This window comes from Rhinoderma darwinii, chromosome 2 (genome assembly GCF_050947455.1).
Source record: "Rhinoderma darwinii isolate aRhiDar2 chromosome 2, aRhiDar2.hap1, whole genome shotgun sequence".
Classification (NCBI taxonomy): Eukaryota; Metazoa; Chordata; class Amphibia; order Anura; family Rhinodermatidae; genus Rhinoderma; species Rhinoderma darwinii.
Window position 1 is genome coordinate 197459752 of NC_134688.1, and position 16354 is coordinate 197476105.

Consider the following 16354-nt stretch of genomic DNA (forward strand, 5'->3'; position numbering starts at 1 on the left):
TGGGGCTGCCATAGAGACCACAGTTACAAGGACAATCAGCCGTGCTAAATTCCTATTCCTGTTGAGATCAGTCTGCGTCGCCCACATATTCTGCAAGTGCTGGTGGTTCATCTCCATATCCTTATCCACCATTCCCGTCCAGCAGTAGAGCGCACGAGGACTGGTGCTGCACAGGTTTCCATGATTGGAAAACCTCAAGCAAGATTGCAGCACAAACTTACATGCGATATGTGGGCCGTGTTACTCAGCACTTGGGGAGGGGATTTTAATTTGATGCCTGCAAACATTGTTGGATTTTTTTTCAATTGTGGACACGTGACACCACATGTACATTTTATATCATGTGATCCCATAGACGAACATTGTACGCAATATCACAATGCAATTTTAGCACGCACATGCGATAATCACGCATATTTAGATACTGGAGCCCGTGCGTAATAGTTGCAAAGCCTCCCCAGCCTACATATGCTTAATGCTAGGTTCACGTCACATTTGAGCCGCCTGTTAAAACATCCTGTTTATTGTTTTTTCTTGTCATAATAAAAAAATAAATGATGTCAAACGGGATGGTGCAATCCTGTAGCATTCTGTTGCCATAGACTTGCATTGTACAAAAAAAATGGTTCTGTCAGTATTTAGTTGTTTAACATAACCAAAAATTCTCTGGTCTTACGTGGCGCATTAACTGCTCTTGCTGAAGGGGACGCTTGTGACCATCATTTAATATTCTGCGTCAGGGCTTCCCATTGTTCAGCGCCGTCACATGAACAGAACAAAAAAACGGTGCCACCGGATTCCGTCGCAAGACAGACCCATGTTGCCCGATGGAACCCATTCACTTTAATGGGTTCCGTCGGTTATCCGTCACATTGTCATTCATTTGCTGGACAAAATAGCGACGCATGCTGCGCTATTTTGTCCAGCAAAAATGACAGTCTCCGATGCAGATGTAAACAGAGTTAAATGAGAATGTCTCTATTGTCTGTACTGTTAAATAAACTAATCCTGATGGCTACTTGTAGAACAGAGAAAAACTGACACTAATCTTGTTGGAAGCGAGGCATTGAAAATCTATGGATCCGATAGCGGTTTCTGAATGGACTTCGATGAACTATGAATGAAACATATTTGAGTGTACAACCATTAATCCCTAACTTTTATGTGTTCTCACTCAGAGACCCCAGATGGACAGATCCTCCCGGTTTCTTGTAAATCTCATTCGGATACGTCACTGGTTCAGTGATCCTTCTCCTATGTCGAGCACCCTTCCTTTTCCATTATGGCTGGGAGATGGCGATATCTACGTTCAGGGGCACAATGATCGCAGTCGCAGTGGGTGCGACCAGGACTGGGCCCAGAGCAAAAGGGAGCCTGCCAGCCCCGAGCCCAGTGCAAATGCCACTTACTACAGCAGAGCAGAGAGCCATTAGCTCCTTGCCCCACCATTTACTTTGTTTTAGGCCTGCGGCCTACTAGAGATTCTGGAGGGCATCACAGCAGTTGGCGTGATGACGTCACTGTATTGCGTCACCTGCGCTGGGCAGTTGGAAGAACACGCAGCAATTCGCCCTTGGAACAGGGTTAGGGGAGTTTAATTTTTTTTTTTTTTTACTTTCATTGGCGCAAATGAGCCACTAATTACTATATGGGGGCATCTATTGAGGGGTGAATTGTGTATTAGTTTGTCTATATATGTGTGTATCTCTGTCTGCTTATCTTCACCTGCTGACCAGTATACCTTTCTCTCTGTCCACTATTGTTTCTGCATTCCCCACTAAGGCCTTATTTACACGAGCCTGTAAAACGTTCGTGTGATGGCCGTTGAAAAATTGGCCGTCCCACAGTCCTTTGTAATTCAATGTGGCCGTTCACACAGCCGTTGTTTTCTTGAAATATCCAATGTTTTCATACCTTGTCTAAGGTATTGCACTATTTCACGCTTTTCGGCAGCAGAGAGATCCTTTTTCTTTCCCATATTGCTTGAAACCTGTGGCCTGCTTAATAATGTGGAACGTCCTTCTTAAGTAGTTTTTCTTTGATTGGACACACCTGGAAAACTAATTATCACAGCCAGGTGTCTGAGATTGATTACAATGATCCAAAGAGCCTTAGGGTATGTGCACACTATAGCAGGCATTTACGGCTGAAATGACAGACTGTTTTCAGAAGAAAACAGCTGCCTCGTTTCACACGTAAATGCTCCTCCTTGTAATATACGAGGCGTCTGAGACGCTCGTAAATCTTGAGCTGCTCTTCATTGAGTTCAATGAAGAACGGCTCAAATTACGTTGCAAAGAAGTGCCCTGCACTTCTTTGCCGAGGCAGTCAATTTACGCGTCGTCGTTGCGTAAATGACAGGTCGTCTGCACAGTACGTCGGCAAACCCATTCAAATGAATGGGCAGATGTTTGCCGACGTATTGTAGCCCTATTTTCAGGCGTAAAACGAGGCATAATACGCCTCGTTTACGCCTGAAAATAGGTCGTGTGAACCCAGCCTAAGACACAATAACATCCATGAGTTTAATTAAATGTTTATGACACTTAAATCCAATGTGCATAATCATTTGGAACACGGTGTAGATTAAAGGGGTTGTCCGAGATAACATAATATTTTAAATAACACCATTAAATAATCTAAGTTAAAAAAATCAATACATTTGTAATATACTTACGTTTTCCAAAGTGGCCCCGTTTCCAGATCCTGCCTTCGGGAACTTGATTGTTGACGTCTCTCTCTGCTCTGGCTCTGCTGCGTTGTTGATCTTGAATTCTTGCCGGGTACACGACACGTCACTTGTGACGTGGTGTATATCGGCTTGTTCTGTTGTAACGCGCATGCACGGCCCCTGCTGTTATCTCGAGAACAGCAGGGACCGCGAGAACAGCAGTGACAGCACATGTGCGTTACTGCATGTGAAGCAGAAGAAGCCGATATACACCACGTGACAAGTGACGTGTCGTATACCATCTGAGGTCTCTCTGGTGCGAGACCATGTGATCGAGATACGACACGACATTGGAGGCGGCTGAAAAGGTGACGTCAGAGCTCAAGTGACCAGAAGGAAGAAGCAGCCAGAGCGGAGAACAGAAGCAAGATTGCACAGGTAAGTATATTATGCAATTTTTAATATGTGTAATGTATTTCTAAATGTACTTTAAAAAAAAATCTCGGACAACCCCTTTGATGCCAGGTGAGGCAGTGCTGCAGCCAAAGAAAGTAGATTTTTTTTCTTTTGTATGATTTAGATATTTTCATAATGTGTATAAAGAATATAAGCTCCTTTATTACTTTAAAACGAGATAGACAGTATAAGTTAATTGTAAGTGTATGTTCACACAGCTTATTTTCGGCCGTTTTTCCGGCCGTAAACTTCACAAAAAACAGCTGAAAACATGGAAGCAGAACGCCTACAAACATCTGCCCATTGATTTTAATGGAAAATACGGCGTTCTGTTCCGACAGGGCGTTTTTTATGCCTTATTTTCAAAAAACGGCGTGTAAAAAGACGCCCAGTAAAAAAGAAGTGCATGTAACTTCTTGAGCTGTTTTTGGAGTCGTTTTTTATTGACTCAGGGTATGTTCACACGTAGTCAACCAAAACGTCTGAAAATCCAGAGCTGTTTTCAAGGGAAAACAGACCCTGCTTTTCAAACGTTTTTTTACCAACTCGCATTTTTCGCGGCGTTTTTCGCGCCGTTTTCGCTGTGTTTTTTACGTCCGTTTTTGGAGCTGTTTTCATTGGAGTCTATGAGAAAACAGCTCCAAAAACATCTGAAAGAAGTGTCCTGCACTTCTTTTGACGAGGCTGTATTTTTACGAGTCGTCGTTTGACAGCTGTCAAACGACGACGCGTAAATAACAGGTCGTCTGCACAGTACGTCGGCAAACCCATTCAAATGAATGGGCAGATGTTTGCCGACGTATTGGAGCCGTATTTTCAGACGTAAAACGAGGCATAATACGCCTCGTATACGTCTGAAATTTGGCCGTGTGAACATACCCTTAATAGAAAAACAGCTCCAAAAACGGCAGTAAAAAAAGCCACAAAAAGCGCTCGTTTCTTAAAGAACAGCTGAAAATCAGGAGCTGTTTTCCCTTGAAAACAGCTCTGTATTTTCAGACGTTTTTTTGCTAAGGGTATGTTCACACGTAATCAACAAAAACGTCTGAAAATCCAGAGCTGTTTTCAAGGGAAAACAGACCCTGCTTTTCAGACGTTTTTTTACCAACTCGCATTTTTCGCGGCGTTTTTTACGTCCGTTTTTGGAGCTGTTTTCATTGGAGTCTATGAGAAAACAGCTCCAAAAACATCCAAAGAAGTGTCCTGCACTTCTTTTGACGAGGCTGTATTTTTACGCGTCGTCGTTTGACAGCTGTCGCGTAAATAACAGGTCGTCTGCACAGTACGTCGGCAAACCCATTCAAATGAATGGGCAGATGTTTGCCGACGTATTGGAGCCGTATTTTCAGACGTAAAACGAGGCATAATACGCCTCGTATACGTCTGAAATTTGACCGTGTGAACATACCCTAAGCGTGTGCACATAGACTAACATTAATGTTTTGAATTGTAAACCCAAATGTTTGTCCCTTTAAGACTGTGTGATTCTGTGAAGTATAATATTGTATATTTAATCCCTTTGCGCACCTAGACGTAATAGCACGTCCTGGTGCGGCGGGTGTTGTATGAAGCGGGCTGTTCCTGACCATTTAACCCCTTAAATGTTGCGGTCATCTAAGGCGTTAAAAGGGGGGGGGTATTATTCAGTCACTATGTGGTGGTAATATGTGGTCATGGTGTGGCTGTATTATTCAGTAACAGTATGGGGGTATTATTCAGTCACTATGTGGTGGTAATATGTGGTCATAGAGTGGCGGTATTATTCAGTAACATTATGGTGGTATAATTCAGTCACTATGTGGTGGTAATATGTGGTCTTGGTGTGGAGGTATTATTCAGTCACTAGGTGGTGGTAATATGTGGTCATGGAGTGGAGGTTTTATTCAGTAACAGTATGGTGGTATTATTCAGTCACTATGTGGTGGTAATATGTGGTCATAGAGTGGAGGTATTATTCAGTAACAGTATGGTGGTATTATTCAGTCACTATGTGGTGGTAATATGTGGTCATGGTGTGGCGGTATTATTCAGTAACATTATGGTGGTATAATTCAGTCACTATGTGGTGGTAATATGTGGTCATGGTGTGGCGGTATTATTCAGTAACATTATGGTGGTATGATTCAGTCACTATGAAGTGGTAATATGTAGTCATGGTGTGGAGGTATTATTCAGTAATAGTATGGTGGTATAATTCAGTCACTATGTAGTGGTAATATGTGGTCTTGGTGTGGAGGTTTTATTCAGTAACAGTATAGTTGTATTATTCATTCGCTATGTGGTGATAATATGTAGTTATGGTGTAGAGGTTTTATTCAGTACCAGTATGGTGTTATTATTCAGTCACTATGTTGTGGTAATATGTGATCATGGTGTAGAGGTATTATTCAGTAACTATTTGATGGTATTATTCAGTAACTATGTTGTGATAATATGTGGTTATGGTGTGGCAGTATTATTCAGTAACAGTCTAGTGGTATTATTTATTCACTGTGTGGTGGTAATATGTGGTCATGATGTGGTATTATTCTGTCACTATGTAGTAATAATATGTGGTCATGGTGTGGTGATATTATTCACTCACTATGTGGTAGTAATATGTTGTCATGGAGTGGCGGTATTATTCAGTAATAGTATGGTGGTATTATTCAGTCACTATGTAGTGGTAATATGTGGTCATGGTATGGTGGTATTATTCAGTAGCAGTATGGTGGTATCATTCATTCACTATGTAGTGGTGATATGTGATAATAGTGTGGAGGTATTATTCAGTAATAGTATGGTGGTAATTCAGTCACTATGTAGTGATAATATATGGTCATGGTATGGTGGTATTATTCAGTAACAGTATGGTGGTATTATTCAGTCACTATGTGGTGGTAATACGTGTTCATGGAGTGGAGGTATTATTCAGTAACAGTATGGTGGTATTATTCAGTCATTATGTGGTGGTAATATGTGGTCATGGTGTGGTGATATTATTCAGTAACAGTATGGGGGTATTATTCAGACACTATGTAGTGGTGATATGTGATCATAGTGTGGAGGTATTATTTAGTAACATTATGGTGGTATTATTCAGTCACTATGTTGTGGTAATATGTGGTCATGATGTGGAGGTATTATTCAGTAACAGTATGGTAGTATTATTCAGTCACTATGAAATAGTAATATGTGGTTATGGTGTGGCGGTATTATTCAGTAACTGTATGGTAGTATTATTCAGTAACAGTATGGTGGTATTATTCAGTCACTATGTAGTGTTAATATCTGGTCATGGTGTGGAGGTATTATTCAGTCACTATGTGGTGGTAATATGTGGTCATGGAGTGGCGGTATTATTCAGTAACATTATGGTGGTATTATTCATACACTATGTAGTGGTAATATGTGGTCATGATGTGGAGGTATTATTCAGTAACAGTATGGTAGTATTATTCAGTCACTATGAAATAGTAATATGTGCTTATGGTGTGGCGGTATTATTCAGTAACTGTATGGTAGTATTATTCAGTCACTAGGTACTGTTAATATCTGGTCATGGTGTGGAGGTATTATTCAGGAATAGTATGGTGGTATTATTCATACACTATGTAGTGGTAATATGTGGTCATGGAGTGGCGGTATTATTCAGTAACATTATGGTGGTATTATTCATACACTATGTAGTGGTAATATGTGATCATGTTGTGGCGGTATTATTCAGTCACTGTGGTTATGGTGTGGAGGTATTATTCAGTCGCTATGTAGTGGTAATATGTTGTCATGGTGTGGAGGTATTATTCAGTAACACTATGGTGGTATTATTCAGTCACTATGTATTGATAGTATATGGTCATGGTGTGGCGTTATTATTCACTAACAGTATGATGATATTATTCAGCCACTAGGTACTGTTAATATGTGGTCATGGTGTGGAGGTATTATTTAGTAACAGTATGGTGATATTATTCAGCCACTAGGTACTGTTAATATGTGGTCATGATGTGGAGGTATTATTTAGTAACAGTATGATGGTATTATTCGGTCACTATGTAGTGATAGTATGTGGTCATGGTGTGGCGGTATTATTATTCAGTAACAGTATGGTGGTATTATTCCGTCACTATGTAGTGGTAATATGTGGTCATGGAGTGGAGGTATTATTCAGTAACAGTATGGTGGTATTATTCCGTCACTATGTAGTGGTAATATGTGGTCATGGAGTGGAGGTATTATTCAGTAACCGTATGGTGGTATTATTCAGTAACCATGTAGTGGTAATATGTGATCATGGTGTGGCGGTATTATTCAGTAACATTATGGTGGTATTATTCAGTCACTATGTGATTGTAGCATGTGGTCATGTTGTGGCGGTATTATTTGTCTTGTTTAGTGATATCATTGGTAATAATATTATGCATAGAAAATTATCTTACAGTTATATTGTCTTCAAGACTTGCAATGCCACTAACGTCCTCAAATTCGAACAACACGCGGGGGAAGGGAGGTAGGTGCAAAATTTGCCCTGGCGCCCTTTAGACGCTAGTTACTTCACTGTCTCCTTTAGTTGCCAATGGCAGCTTCAGATATTTGTTTATGTGGTGCTGTTTCTTAACAGAACTTAGAACACTATAGTCAATTTCATGCTATATTTATGGTAGTTATGTAAAAATAAAGGCATTTACAAGTTTGAGGCCTCCTTTAATACTGTGTTTATTGTTTCGGCTTCTCGCTTTTGCCAATTAGAGGGTATAACTTATATGTCATATGGAGACTGTGAAGGATGCCTACCAGTGGCATCCATCCCCCATAGTCTATAATGCCATCCGCTTAATGGATATGTCATGAAAAGCTCATGATGTATACATTAAAAAGATGCCTTTGACAGATGCCATACAGGGGCATCCGTCTTCCATAGGCTTCCATGTTAAAAAAAACATAAACTGCGCGGTATACATTTTTTTGTGGCATGACTCTGAATTGAACAGCGTAGTCTACTATGCTTTTCTATCTAACAGAAAAATGGTATCCCTGAAATATACCACCTGACAGGGGCCAAAAGGACATCCTTTTTTCCTCAGTTATTATAATTGAAGCTTGCACCCGATGCATTCGTCAAACATGCAGGGGAAACTCAGCCAAGACCATTTTCATACTTTTGGCAAACAATAATAAAATCTGAATTATAAATGTAAAAAAATCATATTATTCCCATATATTTTCTAAATGTAACCATTGTGAAAAACTGCTCAGTACTTTACTCTTATCAGTGCATTTATGCAATTTTCCATCAAAACGTAATGTTTTATATATAAAAAAATGCTTTAAAGTGTAGCTAAATGTTCGACAAAATTCTGACATGTCATAGTTTGTATTGGTGGGGGTCCGAGCACTGAGACCCCCACCAATCACTAGAACGAAGCAGCTGAAGTGTTCGTGTCAGCGCTCAGCTGCTTAGTTTCTGTTCGGCTATTTCCGGAAAGTCGATGTATCGGTGTTCAGGCTCACAGGCTTTCTATTAAGTCCGTACACCAATACATTTATTTCTGGAAAAAGCCGAACAGACATGAAGCGGCTGAGCGCTCACACGAAAACTTCAGCTGCTTCGTTCCAGCGATTGGTGGGGGTCTCCGTGCTCGGACTCCCACCAATACAAACTTCTGACATTTCACTATGACATGTCAGAAGTTTGTCGAACGTTTAGCTACACTTTAAAAAACATAATTTGAGACTAACAGTCTGACCCAGCCTGAGATGCACAACACCTCATAAAAATAACAGTTTAAGATGGTCAGAGATCATACATGCCACTTATGCCTATGACTACATGGATATATCTTCACATAATCACCAGAACTGAAGAGACCAAAAATATCTGCATTTCAGATGCCAGGAAACATTTAACCTCTTCCCACAAATGGGCGTTACTGTAACGTCCTTTTTAGTGGGGCGTTCCCGCAAATGGACGTACAAGAATGCCCTGAGGATGAAGCGGGCACAGGGGCTGTGCGCGCTTCATCTTCAGCGGGTGTGGGCTGTAATATACAGCCGACATCCCACTGCAACAGCGGAGATCACAGTTATCTCCGGTCGCCGCCGTTTAACCCCTTAAATGCTGCTGATAGCAACAGCGGCATTTAAGTGAATGACACAGAGGCAGGGGACTCCCTATGTACCCCGTTGGCCCACCGCAAAAAATTGCGGGGTGCCTATGGTTGCTATGGCAACCAGGAAGCCTAGCAACGGCTTCCTGGTTGCCAGGTACGGAAGCTTATTAGGTCCTGCCCAATGAAGTACATAAGTACATACATAAGTATTGTAGTGCATAGTACTGGGGATCAGAAGATCAGATCTTCAAGTCCCCTAGTAAGTGTAAAAAAAAAAGTAAAACATTTTTTAAATAAATAAATAAGTTGCCCTGTTTCCCTGATCAAATCCTTTATAATTATAAAAATAATGAAAAAATAAAAAAAAGCTATACATAATAGGTATCGCCACGTTCGTATCGGCTTGACCCATAAAAATATCATATTATTTATCTTGCAAGATGAACACAGTAAAAAGCTGAAAATAAAAGCAATGGCAGAATTTCCTTTTTTGGTCACGTTTCCCAAAAAATGTAATAAAAAGTTATCAAAAAGTCGCAAGTATCCCAAAAATTTTACCAATAAAAACTACAGTTTGTCACGCAAAAAACGAGCCCTCATGCAGCTCCGTCGACAAAAAAATAAAAAAGTTATGGCTCTCAGGATATGGTGACATTAAAACATTATTTTATTTAGAAAAAAGTGTTTTTATTGTGTAAAAGTAGTAAAACCTGTGCACTCCGCCCAGCTTACATATACACTGATGTACTCCGCCCAGCTTACATATACCCTGATGTACTCCGCCCAGCTTACATATGCCCTGATGTACTCCGCCCAGCTTACATATACCCTGATGTACTCCGCCCAGCTTACATATACCCTGATGTACTCCGCCCAGCTTACATATACCCTGATGTACTCCGCACAGCTTACATATACCCTGATGTACTCCGCACAGCTTACATATACCCTGATGTACTCCGCACAGCTTACATCTACCCTGATGTACTCCGCACAGCTTACATATATCCTGATGTACTCCGCCCAGCTTACATATACACTGATGTACTCCGCCCAGCTTACATATACCCTGATGTACTCCGCCCAGCTTACATAAACCCTGATGTACTCCGCCCAGCTCACATATACCCTGAAGTACTCCTCCCAGTTTACATATAACCTGATGCACTCTGCCCAGCTTTCATATACCCTGATGCACTCCTCCCAGTTTACATATACCGTGATGTACTCCGCTCAGTTTACATATACCGTGATGTACTCCGCTCAGTTTACATATACCCTGATGCACTCCTCCCAGCTTACATATACCCTGATGCACCCCGTCCAGCTTACATATACCCTGATGCACTCCACCCAGATTACATGTACCTTGATATACTCCTCACAGTTTACATATACCCTGATGTACTCCGCCCAGATTACATATGCCCCCACATTATAAACTAAAACACTAAACAAAACTACTACCAAGAAAAATCTACGCTCCAAAAGCCAAATGGAGCTCCTTCTGGGCCTGGCAGTGTGCCCAAACAGCAGTTTATGACCACATATAGGGTATTACTGTACTCTGGAGAACCGCTTAACAATTTATGGGGTGTGTGTCTGAGTGGCACAACCTCAGCACAACACATTGGGCACTGAAATGGCATATCTGTGGAAAATGGCAATTTTCAATCTGCAACATCTACTGTGTACTAATTTCTGCAAAATCTTTGGGGTCAAAATGCACACTACACTTCTAGATGAATTCCTTGAGGGGTGTAGTTTCCTAAATGGGGTCACTTCACTGTACTGGTACCTCAGCGCAATGCAACGTGGCGCCAAAACACAATTTTGTAAAATCTCCACTCCAAAACTAAATTGCGCTTTTTCCCTTTAGACCCTTGCCATGTGTCCAAATTGCAGTTTTCAACCACATATGGGGTATTTCCCTACTCATGAGAAATTGTGTAAAAAAAATTTTGGGGTGTCTTTTCTCCTATATTCAAATTGTGAGCTAAATCTACATGTTATTGGGGAAAAAATGTTTTTTTCATTTTCACGGCCCAATTCTAATAAAATCTATAAAACACCTGAGGGATCAAAATGCTCACTACACCTCTAATTTAATTCTATGAGGGGTATAGTCTCCAAAATGAGATCCAACCTGGGGAATTACTACTATACTGGTACTTCAGGGGCTCTGCAAATGTGACATGACCCCCAGAAACCAATTCAGCAAAATCTGAGCTGCAAAATCCAAATGGCACTCCTTCCCTTCTGAGACCTGCCGTGGGTCCAAACAGCAGTTTATTACCACATATAGGATATTGCCGTAATCAGGAGAAATTCCTTTACAAATGTTAAGGTGCTTTTTCTCTTTTATTACTTGGAAAAATTTGAAAATTCTATGTTTTTTCAGAAAAAAAGTAGATTTTCATCTTCACATAGTAATTCTAATAAATTCAGCAAAAAAAACGTGTGGGGTCAAAATGCTAATATACTGATAAAAAAATTCCTTGAGGGGTGTAGTTTCCAAAATGGGGTCACTTTTGGAGGGGTTTCCACTGTTTAGGTTCCTCCAGGGTGTTGCAAACGCGACATGGCACAGAAAACCATTCCAGTAAAATCTGCACTCCAAAAGCCAAACGGTGCTCCTTCCCTTCTGAGCTCTGCCATGGGTCCAAACAGCAGTTTAATACCACATATGGGGTATTTCCGTAATCGGGAGAAATTGCTTTACAAATGTTGGGTTGCTTTTCCTCCTTTTTTTCCTTGCAAAAATTTTAAAATTCAAATTTTTCCAGAAAAAAAGTACATTTTCATTTTCACAGACTAATTCAAGTATATTTAGCAAAAAAACCTGTCCTAGAAATATGCTAACTATCCCCATAGATAAATTACCTGAGGGGTGTAGTTTCAAAAAAATGGGGTCACTTTTGGGGGGTTTCCACTGTTTTGGCACCACAACGCCTCTTCAAACCTGACATGGTGCCTAAAATATATTCTAATAAAAAGGATGCCAAAAATCTATTAGGTGCTCCTTTGCTTCTGAGGCCTGTGTTTCAGTCCATTAGCACACTAGGGCCACATGTGGAATATTTCAAAAAACTGCAGAATCTGGGCAATAAATATGGAGATCAATTTCTCGGGTTTCTGTGTTACATAAAAAAAATTATTAGTATTTTGCCAAAAAAAAAATTAAATTTGTAAATTTCACCTCTACTTTGCTTCAATTCCTGTGAAACGTCTAAAGGGTTAAAACACTTTCTGAATGCTGTTTTGAATACTTTGAGGGGTGCAGTTTTCAAAATGGGATGTTTTATGGGTTTTCCAATATATGAGCCCCTCAAAGCCACTTTAGAACTGAACTCGTCCCTGAAAATATAGCTTTTTGAAATTTTCTTAAAAATGTGAGAAATTGCTGTTAAAGTTCTAAGCCTTTGTAATGTCCTAGAAAAATAAAAGGACATTAAAAAAATTATGCAAACATAAAATAGACATATGGGAAATGTTAATTAGTAACTATTTTGTATGGTATTACTATCTGTTTTTCAAGAAAATGAGAAAAATCATAATTTTTTAAAATTTTCTCAACATTTTGGTGTTTTTCCCAAATAAGCAATGAATTTATTGACCATTTTTCCACTAACATAAAGTACAATATGTCACAAGAAAACAATCTCCGAATCTCCTGAAGGCCAAAATGAGCTCGGTCCTGAAGGGGTTAAATCAGAGTCAACAAATGGTCTAGTTAGGCGCAGAGAGAGATTACTGTTTAACTTCTGATCTTCTCACCTCTTCAGAAGAAAGAGAAAAGTCTTGGGGTCACTGGTATGTAAAACATTTTACTCTACTCCCCAAATTTGGACAAGTGCTACACCACAAATTTTGTACCTAGAGCTTTGGTATAATTTGAGAGGTAAGTTCTAGGCATTGACCAAGATCTAAGCTTTTACATTCTGGTTGCAGCAAACACTTAAAGAGGACTTGGTGAAAAAGTATTCGGCACACTGAGTCGTAAGTATCAAATTCTTGACATTTTTATTATATTCGATGCCAAGGGTTTTGTGCAACGTTTCGGTCAAAGGACCTTCATCAGGCACTACAAGTATACAAAACATTGTACGTGGGTATATTTGCATCATATACATACATCAATCAAAAAATAAAATAAAATGAAACATGACGTATACAAGGAAAATTAAAATAGATCTTAAGGAAATCAAAAACTGAATTGTGCTATAAAATATCACAGAATAAATAATCAAACAAGAACAGAATCAGTGTACGGACGACATCCTCATCCCAGGTACAATAATATGGTCAGGTATGCGTGTATATAGTGAGTTCCTCATATAGGCAGAATGGACGGTTCTATAGAGGCTGTGCTCAAAATAGAAATATCTAAACATAAATCGTTAAGGAGGAAAGACATAGCAGCATCTCTTATATTGGTTATTCTGTGGTTATTATAATACAGTGTAATGGCAGCTGTGAGATGTGTGTTCTAGATAAAAAATGTGCTGGGATCGGTAGTAGGGTCTTTGTTTGAAAGCATAGAAACATTTGCCCACATACACAGATCACATAAATGACCAGTAACTGTGACACTACCAGGCCTGCAAATAGTATCCCATACCATCTACCTGACCCTGTCTATGGTGATTGACAAGTCCTTAACCTAGACCTATGGTAACACAGACCATCACTAGCTCCATTTTTAAATATATTGCCTCTTAGATATATTGCCTCTAAATATACTGCCCAATTACAACAGGTCATATAAAACCTATAACATTAATATCATTAATATCTCTAATGTTTCCCTACAACTAAACATGTCCCTGACACGGCATAAGCTGTATTGAATTACGAGATCAGCAAAGAGCCTGCAGCAGGGATTCCCCTGAGCTGTTACACGCTCGAGAATGTAGGCGTTACAAGGGACGGCACTGACCAATCAGATGCAGGCTAGGCAGGGTATTGAGAGGAGACGAGCGTCCTCTGATTAGTAGAACGCCCAGAGCGTGACGTCGACAATCAGACGCGCGCTGAGACATGCCCACTGCCCGCCCCATACAGGGATATTTAAACCAGGAGTGTATCTCCTGAATTAGCGCCAAAAGGAGCGGAAACCCGCCATTCTGATTCACAGCGCCGATCATCTGGACATACCAGAAACCAGGGAAACGAGGTATGCTTGTAACAATCCTGCACCCACTATATTATAACTATGTGTCTGTAATACGCTAGCTAGCACTAAACTGTGAGATTTCAGGTAGTGATAGCAAATTACTAACACACCAGTATTTTAAGGGCAAGTGGATATATAAGATTCACCCGACCTCCTGCTGACCCTAGATGTTTGCCATGTTGTTTTCTTGCCCTGTGGGATGTGCTCATTTGACACCACAACAAGAATACACTGTATTATAATAACCACAGAATAACCAATATAAGAGATGCTGCTATGTCTTTCCTCCTTCACGATTTATGTTTAGATATTTCTATTTTGAGCACAGCCTCTATAGAACCGTCCATTCTGCCTATATGAGGAACTCACTATATACACGCATACCTGACCATATTATTGTACCTGGGATGAGGATGTCGTCCGTACACTGATTCTGTTCTTGTTTGATTATTTATTCTGTGATATTTTATAGCACAATTCAGTTTTTGATTTCCTTAAGATCTATTTTAATTTTCCTTGTATACTTCATGTTTCATTTTATTTTATTTTTTGATTGATGTATGTATATGATGCAAATATACCCACGTACAATGTCTTGTATACTTGTAGTGCCTGATGAAGGTCCTTTGACCGAAACGTTGCACCAAACCCATGGCATCGAATATAATAAAAATGTCAAGAATTTGATACTTACGACTCAGTGTGCCGAATACTTTTTCACTATACGATTGGGTTGGGACCCTATTCGTACACCTACTCTGATCTAGTGCATTCCGAACCAATCTCCACTTAACGAGCACCTGTCATATATTTATTCTGCTCTGTTTGAGGGCAGCATAAAGAAGTGACAAACGTAGATTTTAGCATGCTGTCACTTATTAGGTAATGGTAAGTAGTTTATGAGTAATTAGATCTTGTACTTGCGGCCAGCGCCGCAAGCTAGAGTCCAAGTATATTCATGTAGCCTGCGCCCTGCTTCTGCTGATTGACACTTTTCTCCCCATACACAGTAAGGCCTTTTTCACACGAACATGTTAAATGTCCGTGTGACGGTTGTTGAAACAACGGCCGTCACATGGACCTATATAATTTAATGTGGCCGTTGTTTTAACAGATCGTGTGAAGGGTCCATGACAAAATAGGACATGTCCTATTTTTTCACTCTTCATGCATCCCTCCATAGACTCTAGTCTATGGGGGATGCATGATATCCCGCAGCGCAGAGCAGGGATGTACCTCGGACATGAAAAACTGCAGTTTTTCACGTCCAAGATGCGCAACGCCCGTGTGAATCTAGTTCTAAGGGTGCACTCACACGTGGTGTATGTGCCTCGTATTTTTAAAACTTTTTACAACTACAATGTATGCCCATGGGAAATATATTCAGCAAATCAGATAGATTTATTTAGCTCCTGCAGAATATTTTTCCCAAAGTCTTACATTGTAACGTTTTCCGTGGTGTATGCTTATGCTGTGGAAATACAAAGCAAGTATGCCACGTGTGAATTCACAATAATATGGAGAAAAGTGTCAACCAGCGGCATGAGGACGGGGGTAGCATGAATAGACTTGGACTCAAGCTTGCGGCGCTGGTTGCGCGCCGCCAGTATAAGATCTAAATACTCTGAAATCAGTGTGTCTGTCACTTATTTATGGTGCCCTCAGACAGGGCAGCATAAATTTGTGAGACACTTTTACTGCAAGGATGTATGTATGTTGCAAGTAAGAAGATCACATACGTGCTTGGCAGTGAAAGATCACATACGACCTAGGCAGTGAAAGATCATAGTACGACCTTGTCATTGGAAGATTACATACGTCCTTGTCAGTGGAGGATCACATACTTCCTTGTCAGTGGAAGATTACATACGTCCTTGGCAGTAAAAAAAATCACATACGTCCTTGGCAGTGAAATATCACATATACGTCCTTGGCAGTGGAAGATCACATACGTCCTTGGCC